This window comes from Mytilus californianus, unplaced genomic scaffold (genome assembly GCF_021869535.1).
Source record: "Mytilus californianus isolate M0D057914Y unplaced genomic scaffold, xbMytCali1.0.p SCAF_16, whole genome shotgun sequence".
Classification (NCBI taxonomy): domain Eukaryota; kingdom Metazoa; phylum Mollusca; class Bivalvia; order Mytilida; family Mytilidae; genus Mytilus; species Mytilus californianus.
The window spans coordinates 1,104,858-1,112,172 of NW_026262648.1; positions in this window are offsets into that span (position 1 = coordinate 1,104,858).

Consider the following 7,315-nt stretch of genomic DNA (forward strand, 5'->3'; position numbering starts at 1 on the left):
AACACGAACCCCACCAAAAACTGCGGGTGATCTCAGGTGCTCCGGAAGGGTAAGCAGATCCTGCTCCACATGTGGCACCCGTCGAGTTGCTTATGTTATTACAAATCCGGTAAATAGTCTAATTCGGTAAGTCACATTCGTGAAAAGGGAAGGGTATTGTAGTTACGACATAAGGAACATATCCGATATCATCTGTGAAACGGTTATTCCATAACGGTCAACCAACTCGTGATGGCGTCCGTAAAATTTACGAAGGGATGACTTCAACTTCACCATTTGGAACTCTTGGTTTAATAGCTTCCTTGTGAGCAGCAATCCTCTATCAAGGAAATCATGATAGGAAACACAAGCCCGGGAATATCGTATCAATTGGGAGATATATACTCCGTATGCAGGCGCTGCTAGAATGTTGCTACATAGAAATGGAAAGTTCACAATTGGGAAGCTGAAATCATCTCTTTTGTCGTAAAGTTTTGTTTTCAACCGACCCTCATTGTCAATTTCTAGATGTAAGTCAAGATATGAGGCAGACTTAACTGTATCTGTAGTATCCTTTATCTCTAGTTCGATGGGATAGATTCGTTCAACATAGTCACCAAATTTTGTATTATTTAGTGAAAGAACATCATCTACATAGCGGAACGTAGAGTTAAAGGATATTGCTAACTTCTTATCTCTCTTCCTAAGAAGCTCCTGTATGAAGTCAGCCTCATAATAATAAAGAAACAAGTCGGCAAGAAGAGGGGCACAATTGGTTCCCATTGGAATTCCGACAGTCTGTTGAAAAACACGTCCTCCAAACGTAACAAATATGTTGTCAATCAAGAAATCAAGCATCTTGATAATGTCAGTTTCAGAGAATTTTTTGTTTGAATCAGAGTGATTCTTTACAAAGTAGGATTTATCCCTCCCCAAGACAAGATACTTGTATCTACGTTCGCCAACATATTATAATAAACAGTTTTTGACAAAGGGTTTTTACTTTTAGACGGTGTGTCCCTGACATTCCTGACAAAATGTCCACTACGAAACGAACTAATTAAATTTTGCTAATAAACAGTTTTATAAAATTAATGTTTGCAAAAGATATAAACGTTAGGGTGTTACAATAGTGATGCTTTTATAACGGCAGTTAAATTGTTGGCAATAAAAAAATTGAGCACATCAAATGAACCAGAGTGATACCGTATTTTTTGTTAATGTCCACTACGAAACGAGTCAAATCTCCTTCAGATTCTGGTTTTAAAATTATGAAAAAAATATCAGTGTACAGTTTAGTATGTGCTTTGGTGAATATAATCATTTTGTTACTATTGTAATATAGGGATTGTGGGGAATAAAATAAAACATGTGAATATGTCCACTACGTAATGGTCAACTACGAAACAAGTATGGGAGAAAAACGTTTCGTAGTGGACACTACCACTACCATGCAGTCGTTTTTTACTCTTTTTTCAATTATATTCGTGCAAAACAAATAACAAGGGTTAGTTTCATGTAATTTTCAGTATGTTTTTATCAACATAGAATAGGGTTGATGTCAACTACGAAACTTTTTGTCCACTACGAAACGGTTTTGTCAACTACGAAACTAATCAAAATGTCCACTACGTAACATGAGTTGTACCTTCATATGTGAAGTACTGTCTAATCTTTATCGATAAAAAAAATGGTTATCCAATTCAGAAAAAAATAGATCTTTCTAGTATATAAAGTAAAACAAACTGGAATGTCAATAGCAGACATTAAAATGCCATAAGATGTGCGTTTAGAAGCAGTTTCGTAGTGGACAAATGTCCCCTACGAAACAGTACATAAATTATGAAAAAAATATCATTTTAAAGAGTATTTAAGATTGCACTTTTTATTTACAAACAGGTCAATAATAGAGGTATTCAAAATAACTCTTGAAATAAAATTTAAGACAAGTTGATTTTCCATTTTTTTTAGGTCTGAAATTCACACTTTTATTGAAAAACGCCCTTATACTATTCTATAATTATATAAGCTTCAACAAGGAAATAATTAACGAGGCAGTTATATCTAAATGAGGCAGTGCAATAATGTGAAGAAATTAACTTCAAAATTCGGTTTGTTTAATGGTTGAGCCAAAATATAAACATATAAATGAATTCCTAAATATCTTTCATTTCACGTACGCTAATAACAAGCTCCAGGGATATTATTTTTTCCGTTTCATCGTTGGTAATCAAATTGTCTGTTAGAACTTAATAGTGATTAATTTCCTGAAAAGGTTTTTCAATGATAATTAATGATAAACGTACCACATGCACGTCTTAATTTTTTTTTTTTTTTTTTTTACCTATATATACGTTTAAAAATAAATCTTAGACAATTGCTAGTGAAACGTACACTAAAGGTACGCCAAACTCAAACACACAAATAGAACAAAACGATGCGAAATTACAAAAGAACAAATCAAAGTTTTTTAGTCAAAGAGAAACCAACAAAATCATAGCCAACAAAAAAAGAGTGCCCAACACGCCGAATAGACAAACGTCAGAAGAAAAAATAACCGGAAAGACTGGTCCCGGGGGGTCCGCGCCTGGGAGTAATATCAGGTGCTCCGGAATGGCACGAAGCAAATCCTGTTGTCCACATGAGGCTCTAGTCGTGTTGCTCATACACAAAATATACATTTAGGGGTTCAAAATACAGTCTTGAAAGATAGGTAAAAGGCAGAACTTAAAGCAACCTCTAAATGGCTAAATTACTTATACTGTTTAGATGTACTGTGTATTATCAAATCCCTAAGGGTGGCAGGGAAATAGAAATATGGTCACTTTGGTCTTCTTCCAACCAGAAGGGAGTCCTCGGTAACCGAGTGATCTAACTAGTCAAAATACAGCTGTATCACTAGCCTGGTAACACTGAAGTTTTGAGTTCGAATCCCGCACGTGGCAGGTGCGCTCGACTCTAATCTTAATTGACTAGGATTGTCAGTTTTCCTACCGAAGGTCGGTGGTTCTCTCCGGCTTCCTCCAGCAATAACAACTGATCACCAAGAAATAGTACAACAGTGCTGAAAGTGGCGTTTAACACCAATCAATCAATCTTCCTACCGACACCCCCCGTAAAACCTAGCTGAAGTGGGGATCTGTTTTGGATGCGTCGGATGTACAACCCATGTTCGGTCAGAATAGGGACGTTATTTAATCCAATGCCTCGTGTAAAGAGAATGCCAGGCACTCTGCACGTTGAGAACCCTTGCAACAACTCTGTGGATGGCCTGTTACAAGGCAGAATTCCCGTCCCTATCCAATATACCCTCATTTTTAAGTGGCATTTGAAATTTCCCCGGCCTTCATCCCGGATGGCCTCAATTACAGGACCTGTCTATTGTATTCATTGCTTAGTTATTGTTCTTGTAATAAACATGAACGAAATATTTGCCACTGGATGTTAAGCAACCAACAATCAGTAATGTATAATTAATAGTCCAGTGGTTTATGAGAACATGAAAATGTAAAAATGTTATGATTAACAGACATCGAACACGAAGTGAGAGCAATATATGAGCTGGAAACTTTACGACAGGGGAGCCAATAACATAGTATTCCGCATTGCACATATTTTATCTATCCAACGTACAAGGGCAATAACTAAAAAAAACACTTTTTCTTGAAAACTTTTTATTAATATCTTCAGAGAAATGAAGGCTTGAGAGCAAATGAAAGGTGATTTCCATTATACATTATATTTGCAAGGAGCATAAAAGTTAAAAATATTTGATCAGAACTTATTTTCGAAAATGTCAAAGACATTGCTGATATAAACCTATGATATAAGTTTCATAAAATTCTGGCAAGAATAGAACACATGAGAGTGATAACATTGCATTTTTCCATATAATCAATATTTTCAAGGGGCATAACTCTTTTAAATATAAACTGCTTCGCCGAGCGCAGCTGGATACGGCCGCAGAGGTCCAACCCTGAACAGTTGGGGGCAAAAATGGTCACAATATTCAAGCTTGATACAGGTCTGCATTTGGATTGTAATTCAATATTTGACACATTATAGGTTTCTGACACAGAATAAATGTGTCAAAGAACTTGAAATTGGTTGTATGATTTGAATTTATATTCAATTGAAGATTTCTTGCTGTTGTGCAACACACTGTGCTGTTGCGCAATACTTAGTAAATCTGTTTTCAGACTATATACAAAGAATTAGCAAAATAAATTGTAACCCCCAATTTTTTTCTTTGGAAAATTGACAATGTCTTAAATCTCTAGGGAAAATTTTTTTTTTTACCCCATCCGGAAAAAATAATATTTGAAGAGAATTTTCTTTTGAGGAAAAAAAATGCCCCCCCCCCCCCCCCCTAAAAAAAAAAGTTTACACCCCCTTTCCAAAAAAAATAATTTTGAAGAAATTTTGTTTTTGTAAAATGTGGTACAATGTACAAATTAAGAGACATCCATACACTTAAACACAAGTTATTGTCTGAAAACTAGAAAAATGCTTTATTTAGACCCTTTTTGGCCCCTAATTTCTGAACGGTTTAGGCAATTATCCCCAAAATGAAACCCAACCTTCTACTTGTAGTATTGAACCTTGTGGTACAATTTCAGAGCAATCAAAATACTTATACACAAGTTATTGTCCTGAAACTAGAAAAATGCTTGTTTTGGCCCCTTTTTGGCCCTAATTCCTAAATGGTTGGGACCATCACCCCCAAAAACAATCCCAACCTTCCTTTTGTGGTATTGAACCTTTTGGTAGATTTCATAGAGATCCATACACTTAAACTAGAGTTATTGTCCGGAAACCAAATGTCTTTGGACGACGACGACGTGATACCAATATACTTTTGCGGTAGTATAATAATTGATTGACACTGATTTTTTAACTCTTCAAGTACATTGATGATAAAAACCTATCATATAAATTTCATAAAAATCTGGAAAGAGAGCTATCAATGCAATTCTCCATATAATTTATTTTTCCAAGGGGCATAACTCTTTTATAAATAAATGATCGGCACTGATTTTCGAACACATCCAAGACATTGCTAATATAAACCTATGGATGGATAGTTGTCTCATTGGCACTCATACCACATCTTCTTATATTTACATTTATAATATAAGTTTCATAAGGGCTAACGATACATTTTTCCATAAAATCAATGTGTTCAAGGGCCATAACTCTTTTAAAAATAATTGATCGGCACTGATTTTCTAACTCGTCTAAGACATTGCTGATATAAATCAATGATATAAGTTTCATAATAAATGGGAAACGTGTCCATGGGACACAGATGATGCCCCGCTTGCATATAACGTTATAAAGGGACATAACTCAAGAACGGTTTAAGTGATGCTACCCAAGTTCGAACTTGATCTGTGTTTTGTGGTAATAAGCATTGTGTATAAGATTCATTACATTTGGTTGAGGCAAAATTAACTTAAGTTAGAGAATGGAAATGAAAATTTCAGCAATTTTTTATACGACCACAAAAAGTTTGCATTCGTATAATGCTTTCATGTCGTCGTTGTCGTCCGAAGACCCATTTGGTTTCCGGACAATAACTTTAGTTTAAAGGGGCACTAGCTGTCAAATTCATGTGCACCGATTTGACTCAAATTCTCATATTTGATTAATAACAATGTAAAACATTTATCCAAATTATTAAAAGTCTAAAATAAACAATTTACAGAGCATGGGCTCGATAATATGTAGCTTCGTTTCGTGTGTATCTTAGTCTAGACGTCATCTAATTAACTATCGAGTTTACCTCCGAAAACCCCCGATGGCCATATAAGGTATATACACATAAATATAGATATCAATAGATTAAGCTAACTAGTGCAATTGGATTTTTCTAGGTCTATTTAATTTCATATTATAGATTAAAAATATATGTTAATCATAGTTTTTACCTGTATAAGAATGATTTTTTTGTCGATCGAATCAGTCAATCAAATGATTTACCTTTGTTTCACTTTCAATGTTGACATTCTTTTCCTTTAAATTACTATGTGTCACGCACGATTCATGCGTTATCCATCTCTAGCTATGGGTTAAATTGAAGTTCACATGAATACGGATTCAATGAGGTCAAATTATTCACTTGCAAGTGAATAATTAATCTTCAATGTTTCTTAGCTTATTTTTTCAAAATTGAACCATACTTGCTGCTAAAAGCGAATTATTATTTCACTATTTCACTTTCATTAATGATTGAACAAAAAAAATCCTATTTTAGATTTTTTATATATCTCGTAGCTTGTGCCCCTTTAAGTGAAATTTTACCAGAAGGTTCAATACCACAAAAGGATTTTGGTAACAACAGTTTAGGAATTAGGGGCCAAAAACAAGCATTTTTGTAGTTTTCGGACAATTACTTGTGTGTAAGTGTATGGATCTCTCTGAAATTGTACCACAAGGTTCCATATCACAAAGGGAAGGCTAGGTTTGAGTTTGGGGGTAATTGCCCCAAACCTTCAGGAATTAAGAGCAAAAGAGGGGCCAAAAACAAGCATTTTCTAGTTTCCAGACAATAACTTGTGTTAAAGTTTATGGAACTTTCTGAAATGGTACATTTTTCCTGAAAAGGAAATAATCTTCAAAATTTATTTTTGGGGGTTCATACTTTTTCAAGATTTTTCAAAATTTCAATTTTTTTCAAAATTTTTTTTTTGGGGGGGGGACAAATTTTTTGGGGGGATTTTGGGTTTTTTTTCCCCAAAGTTTTCCATTTTTACAATGGTTATACTGATATGGCAGGAGAATAAATTAATATATATAAGAGATTAAGTAAGATTAACAGTATACAAAACACAACCATCAGTATACAAAACACAACCATCAGTATACAAAACACAACCATCAATATACAAAACAGAACCATCAGTATACAAAATACAACCATTGGTATACAAAACACAACCATCAGTATACAAAACACAACCATCAGTATACAAAATACAACCATCGGTATACAAAACACAACCATCAGTATACAAAATACAACCATCAGTATACAAAACACAACCATCAGTATACAAAACACAACCATCAGTATACAAAATACAAAACACAACCATCAGTATACAAAACACAACCATCAGTATACAAAATACAACCATCAGTATACAAAACACAACCATCAGTATACAAAACACAAAACACAACCATCAGTATACAAAACACAACATAGACAACTATATATAGATTTAGCAACACGAACCGTATCAAAAAACAGAGAGTGATCTCAGATGCTCAGGAAGGGTATACAAATCCGGCTCCACATGTGGCACCCGTCGTGTTGCTCATCAAACATACA